General features: G+C 40.2%; 1 protein-coding gene across 1 annotated transcript in view; it reads left to right on the plus strand.

The window, feature by feature from the left end:
* The window catches only part of spsb4a (splA/ryanodine receptor domain and SOCS box containing 4a), an 85,017-nt gene continuing 71,811 nt past the window's right edge, over positions 1 to 13,206 (plus strand). The window contains exon 1 of the mRNA XM_061693919.1: positions 1 to 175. The gene's annotated coding sequence lies outside the window, so the exon portion shown is untranslated. The remainder of the gene's footprint in view (positions 176 to 13,206) is intronic.

Raw genomic sequence — 13,206 nt, forward strand, 5'->3', positions numbered from 1 at the left:
CCCATTTAACTGCAACAAAGAAACACGACAGTCAATTGCGTGTTCAGAACACCGCTGGAATAGCATCGTGCCCTTAACGGCGAAGAGTAGAAGCCTCGTTTTTTATTATTATTTTTTATTTGACAACCACCCAAAAAAAGTGACGTTTTGAGACGAGTAGAGTTTCTTCCGTGCGGTGAGTGTTTGTGTTTACACCGGTTGAGTACCGCTGATTATGGCGTGTAGTTGACTGCCTTTGTTTGTTGATGTTTATTACATGCAGTCTTGTAGTTTCTGCTATTATTTTACTACAGAAATGTTTCTAATCTCTTCTCATGCCACCCTTAAGTCTCCTCTGTGCGAGACTATGTTAAGATGGAAAGTTTAATGGAGGTAAACTGGGAAACATTTTCCCACCGGGGACCACAGTAGAGCCCTAAGGGGTCCCCCATCCATTGGTGTGTTTGAGAATCCCAAGCCGATAAGCAAACATCTGCTGTATTTTTCATTGTGGTGCCTCTAGCCACCTGTTCAAATAAGAGAAAAGCCACACATTATACGGTTCTACTCACTCATACTCCTCGAGGTGTTGATTCAATAATTTGTAGTTGGAACTGAACTGAGAGGTGTAACTAATATTTTGCCTTTCTGTTGCTCAGTAAAGTCAAAATGATATTAGTATGACAACTGTAAGTGCACGTTTTGTTACAATGACTGTGCAGCTGCCTATATGTATTGTGGCTGTCCATGTGACAGAAAAGGTAACTCCCGTTTATCGCGGGAGACACGTTCCAGAACCACCTGCAATAGGTTAAAATCCGAGATAGAGTAAGAGCAAAACATTTGTTCTATAGTTTTATTGCTTTATGCTTTAAACCCATATCGACGTTTTTTTTTTTAAAACACATAAATTGATTAAAACAGTTTTTCAAGTATTCCTCAGGGCCTGCTCTCTCTTTCTCACTTGCATAGTTCTCCAAATAAGAGGAAAAACATGCTTGCTTGTGTCACCCCCAGTTGGAGTTTACTGTAAAACTGACATAAAAGAGAAGAGAATTAAACATTGTATTTTTAAACATCAAATTGTTCAACCAAACCAGATCTGTTATGGTAATTCTAAAGCTTCAAAACACTGCTACTTTAATACATGGAGCAGCAAAATGTACAAACAGAGCATACACCAATACTCACAGCCATATATGCTCTATGCTCTATCGGAACAACAAGTTTCAGTGTTCAAATCAGTGCATTATGGATTTGTAATCTGTAAACATATTTGCATCCTGTGCACAGTGCACTTTTCAATGGTGGAATTGGTCCTTGCAGTGCTATCAGTGGTCAGGTCCCTCTGCAGCTGCCTTGACATTTACTCCGCATTGTATACGAGGTGGGGAGGCCGACAAGGACATGTAAAGGAGAGAAGACTGGATAGCCTTCGAGTGCCAAAAGAGGGATGAGATTCAGAGCATGTGGGGTGAGGATGAGATTAAAATGAAAGCAGAATCAGGGAACTGGGACCTAACCACACCCATAAAAGTGTGTGTGCGTGTGTCTTCTACTTGATGGATGGCCCGTCACGATGTGGGGGATGGGGACTGAAAGATGGAGGAGGAGTGTTGAAATTGCGACAAAGAGTCATTTGTCTGTCTACACAATCAGACCAGCCAGTCACTACAGGAGATCAGCTGCTCGCCAGGACCTCCCTTCTCTCCTTGCTCTGCACCCCCACCTCATTTGAATGTAACTTATCACTTGTCTTCATTTTTGTAAAATAAATATTATCTTTCACACTAGCACAAAGTTTCTCCCCATGTTCTAAACCATGGCCTACCCATCTCATCATTACTTGACCTTTGCTGATTCACCCTCTCCTCAACTCATTTAAACCCTTCAAAACTCCCAGTTAATTATTCAACTTTCACATTTTCAAATCCTTATCTCACCCCTCAACATGTCAATCTGTAATGTTAGACCTATGTTTTAACATAGGGTATTCATAGTATTTCTATATTTGAGTCCATTAGTTCAAGCAAAACATGTTGTGTACACCTGAAGTTTGTCTCTTTAATAATGTCATGGCTTTACCCTCGTGATTTGTGGCAAGGCTCCGTCCCTATCGCAAATAGTTGGGGAAGACTGTATATGCCTGTGAGTATTGTTGTATGCTCTGTTTGTATGTGTTGCTGCTCCATGTGTGTTAAAGTAGCAGTTGTTTGATGGTTTATAATTTACTGTAACATTTATGCCAATTTCTGTTAGCTCGTCTGGTGTTTAACATTATATGTTATCATTAAGCTTGTGGACGTTCCTTAGATGAAATTATATGGTTAGGTTGAACATTTTGGTGTTTAAATTTACCAGTACTATGTTCACCTATTGCAGGTGGGTTTGGAACGTATACCACCGTGATAAACGGGGCTTCACTGTATTGTCAACATAAGACAGTCTATTAGCATCGTCCTCCCTGGGCCAGAGCTTTTTCTTTCCTACCGCCTCGCCTAAATGAGCCTGTTGGCTCATTTAGACACTTTTTTCAGAGGTGAGATTCTTGGAGCTTGAGGGAAGTGTTGTCATTTTGTTATATTACAGCCTGTTGTCTGTAATTTTAACGGAATTACTGACATTGATAACAGAATAAGCAAGATGGTGCAATCCTTGTGATGGTGTATTCAGGAAAGTCTCACATCTTCCAGAGGAGTGATGAGGAAACAAAGTGACTTTATCTGCCAGTTTGGAAAAAAAAAAAAAAAAAATCACGTGGGAGTTGATTCAGTGTTGGTGCACATCAATTAGTCAGCATCTCACTCTTAAAGTTGAATTGTATAGACTTTGTCTATTTCTATCCACTTCCTCTCTGATGCTTGAAGAGTCGTTTTTCCCATCGGCTGTCGTTATTTTTAATGACTTAATTGCGCCCACCTCCCCCACTGTGATTGTTGTATGACACAGGAAGCAGGCTCAAAGATCAAATCTGGCATAGCCCTGAAATTAGACTCAGTCGAAGTGCAAATGATCACCACATTTTGTGTCTGATGCTGAGATTCATTGTGTGATGAGGAAAGTCACTTAGTTTTGGGGAAAAGTCTGAAAAGCCTACCTAAATTGTTCAAACAGAAATGCAGTTGTTGTTATGTCAGATAAAGAAAAAGCAGTTATTGATCTGATTCCGTGATGGGCCGTGGGTGGACTGGGTTGCTGAGTACTGCAGGCCGATGCCAGTATGTTTCCTCCTGACCCGTCACATTCTGATGGGGTCCCTCCCGTTTCTCACGTTGTGTCAAGGTTTTCTACGGATGAAACGTGTGGATACCAGGCAGTTTTAGAGCACATTTGTGGCCCTGGCAGAATTGCATGACACTCCCGTGCTGGGCATGGCTCCAGCATCTTCTAATATTACTGCCATTCAATAAATGTTTGATGATATTAGTTTTCTGTGAACAACAAATTCTCTTATCCATAGTATCTTGTAACAGAACATGCAAAAGAGCCCGTTAGTCACGTACATATAAAATGGGCAGTCTAATTTCTCTCTTTCATTTCTTTCTCTTTCTCTCACATTCAACATTACCATTACATTGTCACAGTGGACAATCAAGCTTAGATTAGCTTTAGAAAATTTGTAGGTGGCGAATATAAGCTGCCGGGGAATACGATGCTTCCTGTACGTACCGCTTCAAAGTTGTGTTATGCCCTATAATGTACTGTTGGGTTGAGTTGATGCACCCCGTTTTACTAAGGCCAACTAGGTTTGTCATCCGCACTGTGACTTAACGCGGCAAATCTTTCGACAATTTAAGGATCTCACCAGCCATCTTCAGCAACCACGGCCTGTCACGGCCATCCCGTTTTGCCGTGGTCTTGGAAACATGGTGTAAATGTAGCCTGAAGGATTTTTTTTCCATTGCCTTCTCCAGAAATGAAATTGAATTGAATAGAAGAAAAACAGAATGTGCACTGGAACATGTACTGCATTGGCTTGCCTCCAAATCACAAGCAATAATCCTCTCTCTACATCTTCCCATTCAGTCTAATCATGTTAATAAAGCTATAATAAGACCAATAGATGAATTCAGTATTTCCTTTGGGATAAATTGATTCTCAGTATGAAGAAAATAAACACCGACCAGCATCCCGGAACAGGAGGTTGCACTCTAAATAATAACCATATACTGTAAATGTGTGTACAGCATTTTATACCATCAAATGGAATCAGAATGGATTTTATACTGTTGTTATCAGTGAGTGATGTGTTCTTAGTTTTCTTCACTGTGGCTAAGTGCAAACTCTGTGTTAGCGTGAGTACTGAATCAGCTGACTCATCGCAATGACACAACTTTAGTAATTGTGCCATTCATGGTAATATGAGCACATTTTCTCATATAGTTAGTCAAGCATGGGATGTAGGGTGACAAATTTGCTTCTTCTTATGAAGCAGCAGACAATGCAATGACACAATACCTTAAAGATCCTATGCCATCAAAAACCAATTATTTTTTTTCAACCGTTTTATGCATAACAGTCAAAAGTGATTTAGTTTTAAGTTTGACATCTATGCGATTCGTGGATTTAATGCAAAAGGTAATAAACGGCATTTGAAATTGCTTTTGTGACCTACTTTCGTCTATTAATATTCTAGTACCTGCCTACTTCGTGGTTGGCCCCTACCCGCTCAACTCACCTGAGCGGCAACGCGACATTTCTGGGTTTAAAGTGAGCGAATCTCTGCCGCTGCCATACAAATGTAGAGTATAAAGTGTACATATGCATAGATCATTTTACACTTGAGACTATGTGAGTCCCGGGATGTACATCATGGAAACAAGGAGTCTCAACCCGGGAACAATGAGTCCCTGCAATTTATCATCACAGATACAGTAAACCTCCACTATATCACGGTTCTTGCTTTGCGGTCCTGCTATATTGCAGATTTATATTACAGTTGTTACTCTATTTTTGTGTTATCCATTGCTCTTACTTTCTCTCAGTATATTATGTGTTTAGGCCTATCATGATGGCAGGTTTTTTTTTTTTAGGATGATATATTTCCCCAAAAACTATCATGACAAATGATAGTATTGTTGATGGTTTTTATGCCACTGACATAATGACTGTAGAGCATAATAATTAAATTGCATCCTTATGAGGAACAATTCACTTTTATTTCTAATTCCAGGAATAATAAATACTGACATTGTAATGTAGAACAATAAATAAAATATCTTAGATTAAAAAATATAAAACAGACTCAGGCTCTGTTCATAAAAATTGCACTTCAACAAATTAAAATTTGGCACAGAGGTATAAACAGTCATAAATGCCTTAATAGGCAATATAATGCCAATCAAGTTTCCAATTGGTTAAGAAAAAGTGCCAAGTAGCAATCACAAGTAGATCAAAGCAACCTGTTTTGATTCAAAATTTGTACTGCTTTTCAAAACTCTGCAGCCTTTCTTTAAATGCGGCGTTGTCAGCATGTTCAATGGCTACAGTACAGCTCTTAAAATAGGGAGTAACGCTATACTGTATAGAATGGGAGCAGCTGTGCGCCATATTCATGTTTTTATTTGCATTGTTGGGCAAAGTGTTCTTAATTGCAAGCTGCCGTGAAACGGGAAATGTCCCACCATGTTTTTTGTTCCCTGCCGAAGAAGTTGGGTACGATGGTTGTGGTTAAAATGGATTTAGTCATCTTGAGGTTTTAAGTTGTGTTGTCTTTGTTATGACTTCATATAAATTCAACATACATGTACCAGCTCGTTGGTGTTAGCGGGATGGTCGCATTCATCTGGCTTGAATAAAAAATTTTCCCACATCATCGCTGTGGCGTTAGGCTTTGTAACTAATTCCATTTATGCCGCTCAATTATCTGTACCTGCAGCTACAGGCTTCCCGTTAGAAAACCGCTTTGTGTACACGAGTGGCTGCATTTCATGCGCACACACGCACATTACCAATCAGATGGAGCATCCCCACTCTTCACCATCTCTGATTGGTTTAGAGACCACGATGATGAAACCCATCGTGTGTCTGCTTTCAAGTCGCGGATTACTTTTTTTTTTTTTTTTTCCTTTTTCCTTCCTCAAATGACGGCACACCTGCACATTAGGGCGCAATTGCGGTTTCTATAAGTTTTTATTTATTTATTTATTTTTTAACAATACTAAACTATATTTAGAACTTGTGATGTAACCGTGGATAAAATAGCAAAGCTTGCAGTCATTGTTGCCAAAATGCGGTTTATCTTTTTATTTTCACCCACATCTTTCAGCTCACGTTCCCTATTAGTGGGCCAATAATCCATAAAACACTTGGTTCACAATGATAGTAAGACCCGAGGTAGTAAAATCCAAACATGTTGCTATGATCGCTTGGCCGTCACAAGACTCCGTGATATTGCCAAGGACCAGTCAGAGCAAAGCTGTTTCCATATTTACATGAAGATGAATAGCAATCCAGTCAGAGGAAAGCTTATTTACGTATCGAATATTAATGAGAAATCCGTCCGTTTCAATTTCCAGGTGTAAAAGACCAACTACAGTAACTTGAAAAGTTGCATCCTGGGCATTTTCAACCCAAAATTATCAAATTATTAAACACAAAAAAGGACTTCAAAGATTATGAAAAAAAAAATATACCATGGGACCATTAAGTAATCTTGCAATTCATGGTAATATGAGCATATTTCCTCATACTGTTAGTCAAGCGTTGTGTGTATTTAGAGTGGCAAATTTGTGGCTTCTTGTAAGACGCTGCGTTTCTGCTCTGTCGTCTCATCTGTATTTTGAGGACCAGGTTGTCACTGCTATGTTCTCAGCATGTGTGATGTTTGCCAGGAGAGTTTGTAGCAGGCTTTGGCTTATCAAAGTGGTCCATACAAACGTCCGGGTCTTTTCGCCTCAATACAGATTTTCATCCCCACTCTTGTTACATGTTTTTTGGTTCCCGGACGTTCCCAATCATCCCTCCTGACGTCTCTTCTGATCGGATGGGACGTGTGAACCAGCTTTTGTTGTTCCTGGAAAGTGAGCTAATTTGCATATAAATGATGGCAGCGTCTGAGTTGGTGATCTTTTGCTTATTTTGTTGTCATTAGGCTTTACACAATCAGGATTTTGGGGCCAATCAGCGAGTTTAAATAACCGATCAATCAAGATGAAGGAATGTGTCTATTTAAATGACCTATTCATTTCCTGTTTTACTTGTGTACTTAATTGCTCAAAAAATTATATTTACTTTGTTCCTCTATTTATGCCAGTGAGGCATAGTGACAGACAGAACAAATGAATGGTCTTCTATTAGATGGCAAGAAGTAAATTCAGTAATTAATGTATCCACGTTTTGTGACATTCTTGTTTATTGGTGTGCCGTGAGATTTTTCAATTGTAAAATATGTTCCTTGCCTCCATAAAGGTTGGAAATCACTGCTCTATTCAGATCGTGTATTCTAATCAGTCAGGTGAAACCAACATTACATGACAGAAATAATGGGTGCTAACTTACTGTAATTACTTTATTTTAAATTAAATTGCTTCACCCACACAGAAACCTTAGAGCACGATTCGACAGAACGATGGCATGTTTACGTCCAACCGTTCATGCTACCGCTAGCTTGCTAGGCTACATAACATTTTATTGCCTGCTTGTGAGCTGTATCGTATTAAAACTATGTGACCATACCTCAAGCAAGCCTTAAACGAACATCCTCTCCTCTCCTGAGCACTGGTGACCACCAACACACGTTTTTCCCCATTTTGTCCTTATAATACCGTCGTCGCCACGGTAACGAGTGTATCCGGTCGCATTTGAGTGTTCAAGATAAAGCCCAATGATCGTAAAAAACGGAATGCGGAATACAATATTTTATTGCAGTAGTCTGACAGTGCAATCGTGAAGGAGCAAATTTGTCTTGTAGTCTGCTCCGGCCGGGCATTACGTGTTGCCTGTCTCGGACGTGTTGTCTGTCCCACACCGCAGACTTTTTAAACTTATTTATATATATTTTTAAACTAACTTCTTTGGCCGTCAGATATTTACAGTACTACGTCAAAAGACGTCATTGATCGGATCAGCGAATTATGACCTTAAAGCCGATCGGCATAAAATGCTAAATATTGGCCGATACCGATCAGCCCGTTCAAATCGGTGTCAAGTCTAATTGTCGTGTGTGTTCCTCAACATTGAATCTGCTGTACTCTGTTTTCATGCCACTATATGAATGGCATTTTCGTTTCATGTTGAAACGGAGAGCGGGCTTTTCTTTTTAAAATATTTTGAAGAAAAACATATCTTCAGTCTTATTTTGTTCTGTATGCAATGTCACATTGGAAAGAGATGCAGTGGCATTTTACATCCGAGTCTCTCTTAGGAGTTCTCGCATCTCATCTTTCAAGGTTTTGTACCAGAAATCTTTGCTAGTTTCTTCCTACAGCCGGAAATAGACCAGACTGCACTCCTACCCATGTTAAAACTAATAACCCTTTTTGTAGGCTTTAAAGGAAATATGGTAGCGTGAGCCCAGTAAAAGGCAATTGGTGCGTTTAAGGGCGCAAAATTGAATATTAAAACTTCCGGCGCTCTACTCGTGGTTTCTTCCAGTGTCATGACACCTTACACAATTGTAAGTTTACTGCGGGAGTTCCTTGGCATACAATGGAGAGTCGTTCCCATTATGCCACTGTAATCCGAAATGGTACGTTAGTCGGAACACACGTAGTCTGACAAATAGGGGTTAAACAAGAATTTTTGTTGTTGTTGACGCTAATATGATGAAAGTCGATTAGTTGTTGACGTCCCTGATATTTTTTCACCTGCATTTGTCTGTGTGATACAAGAGATAACATACAAGGCTTCACTTTCTGCTGCTTCCCTCATTTCTCGTTGACAGTTGGACAATTGGAAGACAAAATGTCAAAAACATGTGATTAGCGATTAGTTGACTTTAAGCTCTAAACATCGATGTGGCGTCGTAAAGTTGACTAGTCTGTTCAATACCAAATAACTAACCTATACCCCAGCTCTATCATAAATATAAAATCATCAAATATAAAACGGTAACCGAAAAAGAGAACGAACAATTCTATACCTATTCAACCAAAAAAGTTACCCTTTCGTAACCCTGAAACGTCGTAGGTCGAGACCATCGTAAAGGACCCCCTTTACTGTACCCAAAATGTGGTTATCAGTATTAGGAAGATGTACCGCAGCGACACTTGGGCAAAATACATTGTTGCTGAAGATTCAGATTTAAGAGCTGGTTGTTTCCAATGAGTAAGCTTGCTGATCAACTTTTCAAGGAAAAGAGTGTAAGGCTGAGACAATGTCACCTCAAAATTCAGTTCCATATTTTGGTCACAGTTTTAGTCATTAGTTTTTATAATTTAAAGGATAATCTTTCCAATTTCCTTTTCAATATATATTTCATTTTTGAATAGTTTTTTGAGAGGCAGTTGTTGAATAGAATGTCTAAATCAGATTTCGAACCATCTCTAATGCATTGTTTTTTTTTTTTTTTTATACCACTTGCCCTAATTAGGTTCATGGGTGAGCTGAAGCCTATCCCAACTGTCTTTGGGCGAGAGACAGGACACACCCTGGACTGGTCGCCATCCAATTGCAAGGCACATACAGACAACCATTCAGGCTCGCGTTCACACCGATGGACAATTTTGTCTTTTAAGTGTTACATGTTATTATCGCTTTTTTTTTTTTTTTAACCATTGGAAGGACTTTTATAGACGTACTGTACCTGAGATCAGTTTTGATTTCAGCATGCAGGAGCGTGTAGTTTTTGATATTATTTTTTTTTTGCTCATACTTGGCAGATATTTTAAGCTGAAGCCCGGACAAGATATTTTTCAATTCCTCACTCAAGCAAACGTTTCTGTATTGACTTGGTAGAGCGCTGTAGCTGTGGGTCAGAACCCTTTTATAGGTTTGTATGGTGCAACACATCCTCCATATATTGCACAAAGGCCTCCATCATCACAGTAGCGGTAGTTAACATCATTTCCATTGAGAAAACTCTCACAAAGTGTCATCTGAAGTGCCACTTTTCTTATCTCATGACATTTCAGTGACATCAGCTTAGCGACTGTGGAAATATTCACCAAACGGCCCGACTGTGGTGATAGAATCTGCCAATGCTGCAGGGGCACCCTGTCTTTAAAAAGTGTGAGGGCATTTGTTTATCAGCCTCCCACTCGCTCTCCTCATTTTGTCTTTGTCTCTTTCCGTCTGGCTTTTTTGGGCCACAATTATGAAGCTCATGAAAGTGCTTAAAGTCTCATGAATATTTACATCTTAGAGGGGAAGTGTCGGGGGCGACCCATGTGTGGCTGGCCTTCCCTAATTATGTAACTGGGCTTTCACAGAAGACTACACATGCATAATTCCAATTAGATAACACTTACTAAGCCTTAAACAAATCAGCCTGAAAAGGATCCGATGCATACAGACACACACGCCCCCAACAGGGAGTTGGTAATAGTGCAGCTGGGGCTTCCGGCTGAGTCTTTGGTTATTGTCTAATAGAGAGCTAAATGATGGGCACAAGTTTGGCAGATGAGTCAGAATTGAGCGTGTTCTGTGGACCTGGCATGAAAAAAAATTCTGACAGTGATGAATAGAAGTGTGATTTATGTTGACGGGCACTGCTGAGGATGGGTGGGGGTGTTTGAGGAAAGACGATGCTCATGAAGAGACATTGGGGTTAGAAGCAGAAGGAGTGACAGTGGAAGAAGAGAGAAGGTTTGGCTAGAGGGATGCAAGATGAGATGTAGAGCCAAAAGAAAAAGGGAAGCAGCTTGTATTGGTGAGTGTGGGCAGAGAGAGAGAGAGAGAAAAGGAGGAAGGAAAGACTGATGAACAAGAGAACATCAGCGGGAAGGAGGCTGGTGCTGGAGTGAGTCATTTCAGACAGGAAAGGATGCAGGTGACTAATCACAGGACAAGTTGGGAGATGTGGGAGAAGTTGGAAAAGCCCAAAGAGCAACGTGAGAATGATAAGGAAAGTGATAGGAAGCTGCAAATAGAAACGTCTCAGCACAGGTTTGATGAAAAGGTCAGAAATCCAAATGTCACAGAATCTAAATAGAAATATGATAATAAATCATTGATAAAGGTGGTTTAGTGTGTATACTTTATAAATTATTAAACTGTGATCAAGACATTGAAATGAAGCTTGAGGCTAATTCCCATTCGCATTTTTTACTGAGAGATCGGAGCACAGTCAACAGTGAGATATGTGCAGATATGTAATTTTAATGTGGCTGATTATAATTTTTAAAAAAGTTTTTATTTAGCTACACAAGCAGCAGCTATTTGTTAATCAAAATACTCAAGTAAAAGTAAAAAGTGTGTTGCTTTGAAATTATTCCGAAAGTACAGTTTAACCAACAATGTCAATATAGGATGTTACTACCCACCACTAGTGAGGTGCCCTCTGTAATGAGGGTGACTTTCATGATCACACATCAGTTTTTCAGTTCAGAGAAAATATTTGTCATTCAAGTGCTCACAGTCAAGGTCCTGTGTCATTTGTGGCCATACAGTGCGTGCTATGCCCCCTCCAGCATACAGTTGATATTCCAGCAAAGATAAGTTAGTTTTCATGACAGTGTGGTGACTGTATTTAAAAAGGCTGAGAGGGGTTCTGTGGTCCCGCTGTCTGAGAGCTTGTGGTCACAACATCATGCTTGTCTCACCACCACCATGCACAGGCTTTCATCAGGCCACTTCAGAGCCTCATAGCGGAAAACAGAGCTCCGCTGCGCCATGTGAGGCCTCGCTGCTGTATACCCAGACACATGGCTACGATTAGGAGCAGTCTCAAATTTAAAGGCACACAAGTGTAACAGCCCACAGTTTGATAGGGTGTGTCATCAGTCATCAGAGGAGTAGAGCCCGACCTCAGTGCTTCTGTGCTGTTATATTTTTTAAAAAGACATTCATCATTAATTCATGCAAATTTACAAAATTGAGGCATACTTGGATTTTTCCAAAGTATTTCAGAGGTGCAGTGAGTTAGACTCATTCTGCTTTTAAAAAAAATCTAGTCCTTAAGAGCTCAAGGGTCACGTCTCCCAGGTGGTTAAATTCACTTTTTTTTTTTTTTTTTTTTACAGTTGTCCCCTTACTGTATTGCGGTTCACTCTTTGCAGCTTCACTGCATTGCAGATTTTTTGGTCATATTTATATTGCGCATTATTAGCTATTTTGCTGTGATTCATTTTCCACACGGACAGTTACTGCAGACTCATGTAGCAGCCGAGCCAGGAGGAGAGAGTGCGAAAAAGTTTCGTCCAAAGTTTGGCATTATTCCACGCTTAATAAAAGAAGCTAAATTGCAATGTGCCTTTTAACAAGTACAAATCTCAATTCCAGGGAAGTTGGGACTGATGTCTAAAATGTAAATAAAAACAGAATACAGTGATTTGCAAATTATTTTCAACCGATATTCAGTTGAATACACTACAAAGACAATATATTTAATGTTCAAACTGATGAACTTGTTTTTTGCAAATATTCACTCATTTTGAATTTGATGTCTACAACATCCATCCATCCATCCATTTTCTGAGCCGCTTCTCCTCACAAGGGTCGCGGGCATGCTGGAGCCTATCCCAGCTGTCATCGGGCAGGAGGCGGGGTACACCCTGAACTGGTTGCCAGCCAATCGCAGGGCACATAGGAACAAACAACCATTCGCACTCACAGTCATGCCTACGGGCAATTTAGAGTCTCCAATTCATGCATGTTTTTGGGATGTGGGAGGAAACCGGAGTGCCCGGAGAAAACCCACGCACGCACGGGGAGAACATGCAAACTCCACATAGGCGGGACCGGGGATTGAACCCGGGTCCTCAGAACTGTGAGGCTGACGCTCTAACCAGTCGCCCACCGTGCCGCCATGTCTACAACATGTTTAAAAAAAAAGCTGGCATAGGGGCAAGTTTACCACTGTGTTACATCACTTTTTCTTTTAACAACACCCAATAAGGGTTTGGGAACTGAGGACACTAATTGTTGAAGCTTTGTTGGTGGAATTCTTTCTCATTCTTGTTTGATGTACAACTGCAGTTGCTCAACAGTCTGGGGTCTACATTGTCATATTTTGTGTTTCATAATACGCCACACATATTAAATGGGAGACAGGTCTGGACTGCTGGCGTTGAAAACAATCTGGATGGTTCTTTTCCTCTTTGGCCAGGAGGACGTCCATGATTTCAA

The sequence above is a fragment of the Phycodurus eques genome, chromosome 13 (genome assembly GCF_024500275.1).
Source record: "Phycodurus eques isolate BA_2022a chromosome 13, UOR_Pequ_1.1, whole genome shotgun sequence".
Taxonomy (NCBI): Eukaryota; Metazoa; Chordata; class Actinopteri; order Syngnathiformes; family Syngnathidae; genus Phycodurus; species Phycodurus eques.